This window comes from Sciurus carolinensis, chromosome 2 (assembly GCF_902686445.1).
Source record: "Sciurus carolinensis chromosome 2, mSciCar1.2, whole genome shotgun sequence".
NCBI classification, from domain to species: domain Eukaryota; kingdom Metazoa; phylum Chordata; class Mammalia; order Rodentia; family Sciuridae; genus Sciurus; species Sciurus carolinensis.
Window position 1 is genome coordinate 60,671,838 of NC_062214.1, and position 15,607 is coordinate 60,687,444.

Below are 15,607 nucleotides of genomic sequence, written 5' to 3' on the forward strand. Positions count from 1 at the left end.
TCACTGAATCACTCCATTATTGGGGGTAAAAAATGCTAATTTCTGCATAGCTATAGGTAATCTAAAGCCACACAAGGGAGGGCATGAACTCAGCATGCACAGGGCCTCCATATTCAGTTTAAGCACTGCTTACCTGAGGGCTTGCATGGGTGCTGCAATTCAACCTGTGCTAAGCTACCCACTGAGCCTAAGGCTGAATCCATGTGGGGAAATTCACCACTTTAGACTTCGACCACTCAGAAAAGGCATTTTTATGTAATTCACACAAACACAGAGAATGTGCTAGCAGCCAAATTGAAGGTGCCCCCAGCTTTGACCAGAATAGAGTCCGCATTTTCTGGGGTTCCTGACAAGGATCCTGTGGGAGAGGAAGAAGGGAAGAGAAGACCACCCTGTGGACCTAAGTAAGTTCTCCCTGCAGGCATCCCTGACTCTGACATCATTCTGCCTGTCTTCAGGCATCTGTGCCTGCAGGTGCTTACGGGGATGCCCTCTTGCTGGTGCCTCCCTCACACCCTACAACTTGCTGTTCTTCCTTGCCACGTTTAGGGTAACCACTCTGGTCCTCCCTGACCAAGTGGAGTGTGGAGCTCTCCCTGAAGCCGCATATCTTCATGGACTCCCTGCAGCCACTCCCAATCCCGGCCTTGCTGCCCCCGAGGAGGACACTGGGGTAGTACCTTGAAGAGACTATATTTCCCTTTATCTCTCCTTCCTCCTTTCAGCCCAGTCACATGTTTCTTAGTCTCAAAGACTGAGAAACCTATAGGCTGAAAGTCCTATAAACTTTGTCCAAGTCACATTTCCTGTCCACTGGTTGTCCCTGACCACCTGCAGAAAGAAAAAAAACTAACATTAGCAAAATCCACTAATGATGAAGGAACATCAGTGATTAGATCCAGGTTGTCTAAAAAGTGCTACTTGGAAGACGGAAATCAAATGTTGAGGGTGATGGAGACTAAGAGACAGCTCCAAAGACGAACCTTCCCAGTGAAGGGCACTTTGGGAAGATCCAAGGCAAAACTGCCATCCTCTAGTCCAGGAGAAGCCAAATCACCAAGGCCAAGGTTAAAGGTACTCCATGAACTTCCCCACCCCCACAATGCCTGCTGCTCCCTATGGAAATCGCAGCACAATCTCTCTACTCTCAGTTCTGTCTGCTCCAGAGAAAACTCCCAGCACCCAGGTTAGTGAGAGTGGGCAACACTTGTGCCTACTTTCTTGAAGGGACAGAAGCAAAGTCCAAATGGCCCACAGCAAACTTCCATAAAAGAACAGAAACAGCAACTGTGCCATAGTCCTGCCTGGCCAGCATGTCACAGAGAATTCAAATATGTATCCTCTGTTCTCGCTAGCAGGCAAGACTTAGGGAACCGCAGGGAGCAGAGAGGCGTGCTGTAAATTCTCCTGCCCCATGTTGACCTCTGGTCACAAGTTAACTGCAGGGGAGATAAAGGACTGAGGCTGATCAATTCTCCTATTTGAAGATCAATCTGCAAAAATCCAAAGGAACCTCTTCAGAATCCTCAGAGGAGTTCAGAATCCTTTGCCACCAAAATCTAGCAGAGAGAAGATTCAGAAAAACTTAAAGTCACACACCTCCCCTTGCCTAGAGCTGAGTCCAACAGTTTCCACCAGGAGGTACGCATCTGCCTCCTTTGGGCAGGAGCCATTTCAATAGAACTTTCTTTTTAGGAATTTCAGGACAGACATTGAAGCCAATCGATTTAACATCTCAGCACCCCAGCCCCACCACAGTTTAAGGAAAACAACTCCTTTAGGCTATCGAAGTCTGGAGCAACTGACTTTCCACCTAAAAGAGAATGGGCACTCACCTCCCTCCCTGCTGCTGCACCATCTTCTGCCCCACTGCTACACACACCTGCTGCACCACAGATTCCCCATCTACCAGTGTGGAGTTCCCCAGCCACCTCCATCTTGGGACACTGCATCTGCCACCATAGCCCCCTCAACATGATAGCCTCCACCTTAGGACACCAAACAGGGCCTGGAGACAGCTGCCTGCTGCAGCACCACTGGACACAGCATTGCATCTCCGAACAGGTCACCCAATGCCACTGCATGGCCTACCCTCATTCCCCCATCTCTGAAAGTGATTGCCTCTTGGGACACTTCCGCTGCCATCTTGGGTCACCTCTACTGCCACCATCGCCATCTTTAGTTGGGGCAGCTTCCATCTTGTGACACTGGCCAGGGGCCTGGCAGTGAAAGTCCAACATCAAGGTACCTACAGGTTTTCCATCACCACCACCAAGTAGGGACATGGTCGCTTCCATATAAAGACAATAGCCAGGACCTGGAAGACCATCACCAAGATCCTTGCAGGCTTGGTTCCACCTGAGGTCTTCCTGCTAGGTGTGTTAATAGCCACCATCTTGCTGCAGAGGCAGGAGAGAACCTTGCATGGGGTCAGTAGGTTGGAAGAGGGTGTGAGGGCATCTTGATCCCAACTCACCCAGCCAACCAGCCCAGCACTCCCAGGGTTCCCAGCACCAACTCAGGCGGCACTTGCTGGGACATGACCAGCCCAGTCCTCAACTCCCTCCCCAATCACCTGATCCCACCGCTTTGGCAAACAACAAGGCCCTCTAGTTCCCCAATCCCCAGTTTCCCAACCCCTCCCTAGCCACCAACCCAGCCCAGCACTTGCAACTACGTGGTTGACCCACAGCTCTCAACACCTGGTCCTTATCCGCCCAGTACAGAGAACAGCTCTCCACAACAAGCGCACAGGTCCCAGCACTCAGGCCTCAGGACCTCTGGAGAGAGAGTTTCCTGATAGGGAAGTTGAAAATGGGAGTGGGGTTGGGAGAGATATAGTTTAGAGACTAATTTAGAGACCAGGAATTGTAGGACCCACAGGCAATGGAAGGGGCTAAGACAGGCTCCTACATCACACAAGTGATCCCCAAAGGAGATTCCTGGGGTGCTGTCTTCCAATGGGGACCAGCAATTGCCGTACTCCACCCTTAGGATTTCCACCTCCAAGATTAACCCTTCCACCCTAGTAACCTTCACCACCCTGAGGGTGAAGATACCAGACAACCCCACCTATCAAAGAGAAGGAAAGCAGAGAAGATATTGAACTCCAACAGAAACAATTGCTCAATTTTCTTTCCAGATTTTTTTTCTTTCTCTTCCCACTCTCACATCCCCAACATTTTTGAAACCAAGTACTTTTCATGCATCATGCCATTGAGGACTGGGATGTCTGAATAGTATATCACAGTTTTTTTGTATATTCTTTTATTTATATATTTTTTCTTTTTCTTCTTTTTTTAACTTTTTTTACTCTCTCTATATTTTTCTCTCATTATGTGTTTCCCCAGTCTCTTACTCTCTTTTCCCTGCTAACAGCCAACTTCTTTTGATTCCTCTTTCATTCTTCCTATGTTTTAATACCTCTATATTCTCACCTCCTACCTCATTAACATCACATCCTACACCCCTCCCCATTCTCTTTGTCCACCATTAGAAACTATAGACTCTTTTGCAAATCTACTGTTTATATTGTAGATAATAATCAAACACATCATTTCTGTTCATTGCATCAAAACTGTAAATGTCTTAATAGGAGCTATTTGGCTCAAGGTTGCATATTGTTTGCATTGGGTGCTGTTAATATTGATCTCCCCCTTAAAGGCAAGGTATTGGAAACCTGCAGGGACAATATAAGTCTATAGGGTAGAAACCATAATACCTCTGATCTGTGCTGCTAGAGGGGAAGACATGTGAACAACATGAAAAAACAAGGGAAGAAAGCATCCCAAACAAACCAAGATGCTACAATAATAGAATCCATTGACTGAACAGTAGAAGAAATGTGAAAGAAGGAGTTCATAATTAAAATGATCTACAAAGTAAAAGATGACATAAGGAACAAACACAGACAACAAAAGATCACTTCAATGAGGAGATATGAGAGCAAATGTAAGACACAAAAAATTATTTCAATAAAGAGATGGAGATTCTGAAAAAAATCCAAACAGAAATTCTTGAAATGAAGGAAACAGTAAACCAAATAAAAAATTCAATAGGAAGCATACCAACAGACTAAATCACTTAGAAGACAGAACCTCAGGCAGTGAAGAAAACCATATAATCTTGAAAATAAAGTTGGCCACACAGTGAAGTTGGTAAGAAACCATGAACAGAACTTCCAAGAATTATGGAATAACATGAAAAGACCAAATTTAAGAATTATCAGGATTAGAGGAAGGCACAGAGATACAAACCAAAGGAATGAACAATTGATTCAATTAAATAATATCAGAAAATTTCCCAAACCTGAAGAATGAAATGGAAAATCAAATACAAGAGGCTTACAGGTCACCAAATGTACAAAATTACAACAGATACACATCAAAGGCTATTATAATGAAAATGCCCAGCATACATAATAAGGATAGAATTTTAAAGGTTGCAAGAGACAAGTATCAGATTACATATAGGGGAAAGTCAATTCAGATCTCAGTAAATTTCTCAGCCCAAACCCTCAGAGGAAGGAGGTCCTGGAACAACATATACCAAGCTCTGAAAGAAAATGGTTGCCACCGAGAATCATATGTCCAGCAAAATGAGGCTTTGGATTTGATGATGAAATAAAAATCTTCCATGATAAACAAACGTTAAAAGAATTTGCAACTAAAAAGCCTGCACTGCAGAACATTCTCAACGAAATATTCCATGAGGGGGAAATGAAAAAACAATAATGAAAATCAGTAAAGGGAGGGACTACACTAAAGGAAAAGCCAATCAAAGGAGAAACCAAGTCAAGTTAAAAACCAAAAATAAACCAAAATTACCAGGAGTATAAATCATATCTCAATAATAACCCTGAATATTAATGGCCTAAACTCATCAATCAAAAGACATAGACTGGCAGATTGGATTTTAAAAAAGACTCAAGAGTATACTGCCTTAAAGAGACTCATCTCATAGGAAAAGACATTCACAGACTGAAGGTGAAAGGATGGGAAAAAACATATCATGCACACTGACTGAGTACAAAGCAGGGGTTTCCATTCTCATATCAGATAAAGTGGACTTCAAGCCAAAGTTAGTTAAAAGGGATAAAGAAGGACATTTCATACTGCTTAAGGGAATCATACACCAATAAGACATAACAATCATAAATATTTATGCCCCAAACAATGAAGCATCTACATACATCAAACAAACCCTTCTCAATTTCAAGAATCAAATAGACCACAACACAATAATACTGGGTGACTTCCACATACCTCTCAATACTGGCTAAATTTTCCAAACAAAAATTAAACAAAGAGACTATAGAACTCAATAATACAATCAATAATCTAGACTTAACAGACATATATAGAATAATTTATCCATCATTGTGAGAATATACTTTCCTCTCAGCAGCACATAGATCCTTCTCAAAAATAGACCAAATCTTATCCACAAAGCAACTCTTAGCAAACACAAAAAACAGAGAAAATACTCTGCATTCTATCAGATCATAATGGAATGAAATTAGAAATCAAGTAGACTAAATGATATGCTATTAAATGATGAATGGCTACCAGAAGATATCAGGGAGGGGATAAAAAAAGATACAGGTGAATGAGAACACAGATACAACATATCAAAATCTCTGGGACACTATGAAGGCAGTGCTAAGAGGAAAGTTCATTGCATTGAGCTCATCCATTAAAAGAATAGAAAGTCAACCAACAAATGTCCTAACATTACATCTGAAAGCCCTAGAAAAAAGAACAAATCAACACCAAAAGCAGTAGAAGACAGGAAATAATTAAAATCTGAGTTGAACTCAATGAAATTGAAACAAAAGAAACAATTCAAAAAATTGACAAAACTAAAAGTTGGTTCTTCAAAAAAATAAATAAAATTGATAAACCCTTAGCCACACTAAGAGGAGAGAGAAAACTCAAATTACTAAAATTCATGATGAAAAAGGAAATATCACAACAGACACTCTTGAAATATAGAAGATAATTAGAAACTATTTTGAAAATTTATACTCAAATGAAATAGAAAATTTCAAAGACATCAACAAATTTCTAGACCCATATGATCTACACAAACTGAATCAGGAAGACATACATAATTTAAACATACCAGTTTCAAGCAATGAAATAGAAGAAGTCATCAAAAGCCTACCAACCAAGAAATGTCCAGGACCAGACGGATTCTCAGTCGAGTTCTACAAGGCCTTCAAAAAATAACTAATATCAAAACTCCTCAAAGTATTCCATGAAATAGAAAAAAGAGGGAAACTTTTCAAATTCATTCTATGAGGCTAGTATCACCCTGATACCAAAACCAGACAAAAACACATCCCTGATGAACATAGATGTAAAAATTCTTAATAAAATTCTTGCAAATCACATACAAAAACATATTAAAAAGATAGTGCACCACAATCAAGTGGGGTTCATCCGGGAATGCAAGGTTGGTTCAACATTTGGAAGTCAATAAATGTAATTTGTCACATCAAAGACTTAAAGATAAGAATCATATGATCATCTCAATAGTTGAAGAAAAAGCATTTCATAAAATTCAGCACCCTTCATGTTCAAAACACTAGAAAAAATAGGAAGAGTAAGAACATACCTCAACATTGTAAAAGTTATCTATGCTAAGCCCAAGGCCAACATCATTCTAAATGGATAAAAATTGAAAGCATTCCCTCTAAGAACTGGAATAAGACAAGGATGCCCTCTTTCACCAGTTTTATTCAACAACATTCTTGAAACTCAAACCAGAGCAATCAGACAGATGAAAGGAATTAAAGGGATACAAATAGGAAAAGAAGAACTGAAACTATCACTATTTGCCAACGACATGATTCTGTATTTACAGGATCCAAAAAATTCCACCAGAAACTTCTAGAACTAACAAAAGAATTCAGCAAAGTAGCAGGATGTAAAATCAACACCCATAAATCAAATGCATTTCTATACATCAGTGACGAATCCTCTGAAAGAGAAATTAGGAAAACTACCCCATTCACATTAACCTCAAAAAAAATAAAATATTTGGGAATCAATCTAACAAAAGAGGTGAAAGACCTCTACAATTAAAACTACAGAAGAACACTAAAGAAATAAATTAAAAAGACCTTAGAAGATGGAATGATCTCCCATGTTCTTCAATAGGCAGAATCAATATTATCAAATGACCATACTACCAAAAGTACTATACAGATTTAATGCAATTCCAATTAAAATCCCAATGACATTCCTCATAAAAATAGAAAAAACAATCATGAAATTCATTTGGAAAAGTAAGAGACCCAGAATAGCAAAAGTAATCCTTTTCAAGAAGAGTGAAACAGAAGGCATCGCAATACCAGATCTTAAATTATGCTACAGATCTATAGTTTTAAAAAGGCATGGTATTGGTACCAAAATAGACATGTAAGCCAATGGTACAGATAGAAGACACAGAGATAAACCCACATAAATATAGTTATCTCATACTAGACAAAGGTGCCAAAAACATATATTGGAGAAAAGATAGCCTCTTCAAAAAATGGTGCTGGGAAAACTGGAAATCCATATGCAGCAAAATGAAATTAAACCTCTATCTCTCACCCTGTACAAAAATCAACTCAAAGTGGATCAAAGACTTAGGCACTAAAACAGAGACCCTGCACCTAACAAAAGAAAAAATAGGCCCAAATATTCATCACATAGGTTTAGGACCTGACTTCCTTAACAAGACTCCTAAAGTGCAAGAAATAAAATCAAGAATCAATAAATGGGATGGATTCAAATTTAAAAACTTCTTTCAGCCAAAGAAATAATCAATAACATGAAGAGAGAGCCTACAGAATGGGAGCGAGATCTTTACCACATGCACATCAGTTTAGAACATTAACCTCCAGGATATATAAAGAACTCAAAAAACAGCAAAAAACCCCAATTAACCCAATCAATAAATGGGCTAAGGAACTAAATAGACACTTCACAGAAGAAGAAGTACAATTGATCAACAAGCATGAAAAAATGTTCTACATCTCTTGCAGTTAGAGAAATGAAAATAAAACTACTCTAAGATTTTATCTCATTCAAGTCAGAATACAAGCAACAATAAGTGTCAGTGAGGATGTGGGGAGAAAGGTATACTCATACATTGCTGTTGGTACTGCAAATTGATGCAACTGCTCTGGAAAGCAGTATGGAGATTCCTCAGAAAACTTGGAATGGAACCACCATTTGATTCAGCTATCCCACTCTTTGGTTTATACCCAGAGGACTTAAAATCAGCATACTACAGTGATATAGTCACATCGATGTTTATAGCAGCTCAATTCACAATAGCTAAACTGTGGAACCAATGCCCTTCAATAGATGAATGAATAAAGAAACTGTGGTAATATACATAATGGAATATTACTCAGTCTTAAAGAAGAATGAAAGTATGACAGTTGCAGGTAAATGGATGGAACTGGAGAATATCATGCTAAGTGAGATAAGCCAATCCCCAAAAACCAGAGGCCAAATGTTTTCTCTGATATGCGGATGATGACCCATAATGGCAGTGGGGGAACTAGGAAAGAATGAAGGAACTTTGTATTAGGCAGAAGGGAGTGAGGGGAGGGAAGGGGTTTACAGGTGAAAAATATGGTGGAATGAGGTGGACATTATTACCCTATGATCATATATGATTGCACTAATGTTGTGACTCTGTATCATGTACAACCAGAGAAATGAAAAGTGTGCTCCACTTGTGTACAATGAATCAAAATGCATTCTGCTGTCATGTATAACTAATTAGAACAAATAATAATTTAAGAAAATAGAATGGCCCCTTGATGGCAGTGATCCCTTTCTCCACTTGTGTTGGCCCCAGGTTGGGCCAACATGGCTGAAGGTAGAGCCTGACCCTGGGTGTGTTTTGCCTAGTCCACCTGAAGTTCCCTGGAAGGTCTTCCCTTTGCCCAGTATGCACCAGCTCCTACTGCTGGTTGGAAACCAAGGGTGCATCTCAGAACAGTTGCATAAGTGCAGTTGACCTAGTTAGTTACAGTCGAAAACCAGATTCTAACTGACTTGAACAGACGTGGGTACTAATCATGTTCAAACACATGAGACACTTGGGGCACCAGTGATTCTACAGCTCTGGCTCATTTCTGCAGGTCAGCTGGTTCTGGCCTGCCATAGATAATCTTGAGGAGCAGGTGGAGAGTCCATGTCTCTTTGTTCATAACCAGGAGACAGAACCCCATTGGCTACCCCTAAACCTGTCCCTGAAGCCTGCAGTGTCCGGGGGAAGTTTGTCCTTGGCCCTCACTTACACAGCTAATCACTATGGCAAGGGGCGAGGGGCCTAACCCTGTTTGTTTTAGACATCTAAACTGAGCAGAGCCCAGCCCAGGAGCTGGAGGTGCATCTAGCCCACACCATCCACCTAATACTACACAAAGCTAGATGGGAGGAATATGGACACTGGGAAACAAAACCCGTACCCATATAATCACACCACTGCTGCTTTTTGATTGAGTTTACTTTTAGATGCATCCTTCAGCCTGTCCTGCTCTGCTCTGTATTGGTGGGGCATGTTTGTGTGTGTGTGTGTGTGTGTGTGTATGAGCAAGGCTGACCTGTAGGCTCTAATTCCCAATCTTCCAGGACAGCTGTTTTCTAATGGAATCAACCAGTGGGGGCATTATTGAAGAAGTGGAGTATGTCTCTCAGTCCCAGGGAGTCTGGGTGTCTTCCCTAGAAACAGCTGCTTCTCCTGCAAGGCCCTTGCTCTCCTGGACAGTCCCTTAGTTGTCTCACCTGCCTGGTGGCCCCAGTCTTGGGCTCTAGAACCATCACCTCCTGCCTCATCCCTCCAAGCCTAGGGCTGGGGTGACTGCCTCCCCATCAACAGTTTCAACACCTTGTAACCACTTCCCTGTGTCGTGTTGTCCTTGTTTCAAACATTTAGATTGGTTTCTGTTTTCCTGATGTAAGTCTGTTGTACTCTCCTGATGTGTAGAAACATAAAACCAGGTATTGACTATGTAAGCACAGGGCTCTTGAACAAAGAATAATGATCCTCAAAATAACATAAACTCAACATGGTAGACTCTACAGCCTTCATTATTGTGCTGACACTAAATTCCCCCAGAAGCGTCACATGGGTTCTCCACTGTGTACAGTGCTTTCCAAGCTCAGCGGGCTTACGCCACCACCCATGATTCACCCAACATGATTCCCTTTGCCCACTACTCTTCTCTAAACTTCTACAAAGCTTTCATTCCTACAGTATCAGCATTGATGGCTGACTTCCACATCCGAAAACCATTGTACACACAAGCTCTGAAATCACACAACCAAACTTAATTATGAGGTCATAATTGAGATATTTAAAATTTTGCATATATAATTTTTTTAAGTTCATTTTTATTGTAAACAAATGGGATACATCTTGTTTCTCTGTTTGTACATGAAGTAGAGGCATACCATTTGTGTAATCATACATTTACCTAGGGTAATAGTTTTTGATTCATTCTGTTATTTTCTTTCTTCCCCCCTCCACCTCTCCCACCCCTCTACTCCTTCTGTACAGTCCCTCCTTCCTCCATTCTTGTCCCCCTCCCACCCCCATTATGTGTCGTCATCCGCTTATCAGTGTATAATTTTTTACTATTAGGACAAAAGCATGCTATTTTAAAATGCACACTGAGAGAAACACTAGCATTTCCACACAGATACTCCTAGATGAAGAGGCCTGGGCCAAGTTTCACAGCTCCTGAATTACCATTATCATATTCAGACCATGTGCTGGGGCTGCCCTAATTAATCGTAATGACAACCCTTCAAGGAAGGTGTTATAATTCTCATTTTACAGATGAGAAAACAAGATCAAAGAAATTAAGTGATTTGCCTAAAGTTTCATTCACATCTACAAACCCAGACTTCTCCCCCCCTCTCTTTATTCCCTCACTTCTTGCTGTGGGCACTTGAATTGCAGAATTCACGCATTCATTTGACAAGCATTTACTGAATATCTACTATGTGCCAGGCACTGATCTAAGCATGGAGGCACTGCACAGTAGGGAGAAAAATAGATAAACTCTATCCAGCACGTGAGGGCTGCCAAGCAGTGTGTGCATGTGGGTTAGACTGCCGTGAAGTGACGGTCCTTCCCCTGGGCCTGCCCTGAAGCGGTCAGAGTCTTAGCGCTCCTGTAGTTACCACTGTGCGGATTAACCCTGTCTGTTCCAGAGCCTTCGTGCTTTGCTAGTGTACTCAATGGGGTACTCGCCATCTGCAATGTTGAATGAGTAACAGTATAAAACGTTAGCACCAGGAGAGCATCTAGAAAAACACCAGTGACCCAAGTGCTTGTTAGCCAATGAGAATTATCTCTCCTCAGCATTTATTTGAACATTCATTGAATTGAGCCCTTGACCCCCAAGAAGAAAGAACAATGCATTGTAAACAAAGTAAAATGACTAATTCAAAGAATGAATTGCCTTTTGCCTCAACCATTTAAAAAAAAAAAAAAAAAAAAAAGACTCTCTCCAGTGGAGTTTATGTTTGCAGGGAGGAATCAGAAAATAAACAACATGAGTAAGAAAATCACATGGTACTCAGAGAATGACAAGTGTCTTCCAAGCAGTGATGGGAAATATGTAGTGCTTCCAAGGAACGGTTGAATTTTGAAATAAGGGGTTCAGAGAAGGCTTTTAAGCAATGACGGGAAGGATGTGGAGAATCAAGACATAACAGAGATATCTGGAAGAAGAGTATTTGAGGACAGAAACAGCCAGGGCAGGGGGAAACATGCCTGGGAGCCTGTGGGGCTGCAGTAGACAACTCTGAGAGATCCTGGTGAGTCAGAAGGCAGGGCCTTAGAGGTCCTTATCCTCTGGCTCTTACTGAGTGAGACCCAGAGTCACTGGAGGGCCCTGCACAGGACCATTTGGGCTGTTGTGTGCAGAGAGATTGTGGGAGCCAAGGACAGAGGCTGGGAGACCAGGTAGAAGACTGTTACAGTAAATCCAGGTGAGAGCTGGAGGTGATGCACCAAGCAAGCGAATCCTGGAACTATTCAGAGTTTGAAATCCAACCAGGCGCACCTTACTCCTCAACCTTTCTAGCCAGTCCATTTACAAGGACCCAATCCTATCAACCCAGCCACGGAAAGGCCAGTATCCGCACAGTCATTAGCAGCACTGTCCCGTCGCATGTCCTGTGAGGATGACGATGTACTCTCCCATACAGAAGCCATCGACTGCATCTAGCTACCGAGCACTTGACACCCAGTCAGTATGACTGAGGAACTGAATTGTTCAATTGCATTTAACTTTAATTAATTTAAATTTCACCAACCATTTTGGACGGTGTGGCTCTGAAGAACCAGCTTGATAAATGGCGGTGGGGCAGCTCCTGCCCCTCGCTGGGATTTACCAAGGAAACAACAGCCTGTGCTTCCATTCTGTGTGCTCAAATCTCAAATCCACCGCCGTGAGTCACAGCGCCTTTGAGAAATGGCTGTGATGTGAATAAAGTGCTAATTTTATCTCTGAGATGGCCCATTAATAAATAACAAAGTGTTTATAAATATGCAAAACACACAATTAGTCAATTTCACAAAGTCTGTGTGATGGGAACATTAAAGCACGTCCTAGAGAGAAGGGTGGAGGAATCCAAATAAATTTAGTTTCTCTTTAAGCCCTACAAGCAATGAATACTGAATAATTTACTTCTGAGAGTTGTAACACAAAAGGAAGTCATTTATTGGATCCTCCGAACATGAGCAGCACATTCTAACTTAATTCATATATGTGGAAGCCCATTATAAAAAGTAAATGAGTTACCAATGAGAGCGATGGCAGATGGCAGCTGTTTTTGCACTACTTCGTGGACCTGAATTACTCTAATCATCATTTTATTTAAGCCCAGAAGGCCATAAGAAATAAGTTACTGACTCCACTGAAATATGTCTCCCTTCAACACATAAACTAGAACCTGCCGTAGGTACGTTATTCACATAATTTCTCATGAGATCCTCAGGACACAGTGGAGAGACCCTGCAGTAGCTCCTAGGCTCTGGTGAGGACCCCTTCCAAAGATGTTTTAGAAAGATCCCACTTTTGCAAATAAGATGTTCTCTAGCCCAGTAGAAGGACTGTCTTTCTACAATTGTTAGCGTAGCCGCTGCGTTCCCTCTTCCAGCAAATGACACCAGGTTCACCCCTGTTGCCCAAACCAGAAATCTGAGCATGATGTTCTACTTTTCTCCCTCCTCAATTCTAATTCCATTGTTTCCTGGGACTTAATGAGTCCTGTACCTGGCTCCCCTGGCTCTGTCTCCTGCCCTGGCTTCTTTCCCCAATCTACCCTTCATACAACAGTCTGCAATGTTCCTGAATCAAGAAAGGTGTCTGGCACATAGTAGACCCCTGTAGTGTTTCCTGGAGTAAAGTAATGAGGTCTGAGAGACAGAGGAAGCCAAATGACATAGGTAGATGAAATAAATGAAAGGAGTCTGATTTTGACTGAGTCATGGGAAATCATCAAAAGTTTTCATATAAGAACATGTCTTGATTTGATGTGTGTACTGTCTCCTTCAGCCCAAGACCACCAAGAACACAACGCTGGTCAAACAAGCTGAGTCTATCAACCTATTGCAGGAAGAGTGAGCACGTATGTAATGGGAACTGTGGATACCTCCACAGGAGGTTATGAGAAATTAGGGGATTTGGACTTAACGTAGGTGATTCTAGAGAAATCTCAAAAGTAGAGTTTGCTCTGGATTGTGCTGTCAGGAAGCAGGGGTAATTCTGAGATTAGACCACTTATTCAATCTTATTTTGAAGGTGGGAAGAACAGCGTGAGGTTAAGAAGTCACAGTAGCTCCTATCAGCCAGGATGGAAGGCTGCTTGCTCACTGTTGTGATTTGGACGATGTTTGTTTTTGTCTGTGCTCAGACACGATTGTGGAGTAGTTGTGCTTTTGTCTTGATTTATCATGGTCACAGAGTGGCCTGCCTGATGTGTTTGGTCATTTTGGGCAGAAGAACACCAAAGGCCTCGCTTTGCGCGCCAGGCCTGTGGCAGCACATCATGGCAGGAGAGTGTGGCAGAGCAAAATGGTTCTCCTCATGTCCAGGAAACAAGAGAAGGAGGTAGAGGAAGGGGCTGGACCCCCACTATCCTCTTCAGGGACATGCTTCAATGACCTGAAGACTTCCCACCAGGCCCCACCTGCTAAAGATTGCACCACCTTCCAATAGCATCAAGCTGGGGACAGAGCCTTCAATGCATGGGTCTTTGGGAGACCCTCAAGATTCAAAGGATAGCAGCTTTATTATTATTAACTTACCTGCACCCCCACTAGACTAACTGCTTCAAGAAAGAAGTGATGTCCACTTCACTGTGTGTAGCAGGTACCATCACATAATAGATGCTCAATGAACACGTGATAAATGAACTGATGGTTTAGATATGAGGTGTCCCCCTAAAGCTCATGTGTGAGACAGTGCATGAATTTTCAGAGATGGGATGGTTAGATCGTGAAAGGTATAATGTAATCAGTGGATTAATCCACTGATATGGATTAACTAGGTGGTAATTAGAGACAGGTAGGATATACCTGGAGGAAGTAAATCACAAGGGGTGTGCCTTGGGATTTATATTTTGTCCCTGGTGACAGTAGCTCTTTCTGCCTCCGGGTGGCCATGTCCTGAGCTGCTTTCCTCTGCCTCACCCTTCTGCCATGGATGTTTGCCTCACCTTGGGCCCAGAGCTATGGAACTAGCCAACCATGTACTGAACCTCTGAAGCTGTGTGTCAAAATAAGCTTTTCCTCCTCTAAATTGTTTTTGTCAGGTCTTTTGGTCACAGCAATGAAAAACTGACTAAAATGTGAATCAATGCTTTACTGATACTTTCAGCTTCTCTGGACCAGTTTCCAGCAAGTCATTATCCACTCCCTACCATCAAGCCATAATGACATTCCAAAACTAAGCTGCCTTTCCTTTTGAGCAAAATCACCAAATGAAATGATATTCCTGGCACCACTGTGTATATTCAGATTTCTTGAAAATTAAATCTATAAACCACTGAAAGAGCAGAAGCAGCTCTGGGACATCATCATTAAGTGGTGTAAGTGCCTTGCCTGTGAATGGTTTCTATTTGATTTCTTAGTAGAATTGGGAGATTATTTGCAAGCTTTCCACCCCTTATGATTTCAAAGGCCAAAAATAGACTCTTTTGTTGTTCATTCCATCAGCAACTAATTTTCAAAAGTCAGTGCCAGGCATTGTTCTAGAATGTTCTGAAGCTATAGGAGTGAAAACAGACAAAACCTCTGACCCAGTGGGGCTTACCCTATAAGGAACAGAAGAGGCAATGAAGAAATAGAAATAAAATACATAGACTACTAAATAGAAATACATGCTAATGAGAAAAGCAAAAGCAGAGGGAGATATGAAAAAGTTACAGGTGGATTTGAGGTTGTGTCTTTAGGAAAGGTTTCACTGAGAAAGTAGTTTAGAAAAGGGGTCTGAAGAAAGCAAAGGTGCCATCTTAGCAGACATCAGGGGGGAAGCGCTGCTGGCCCCGGCACAGCCAGTGCAAATGCCCTGGGACAGGAG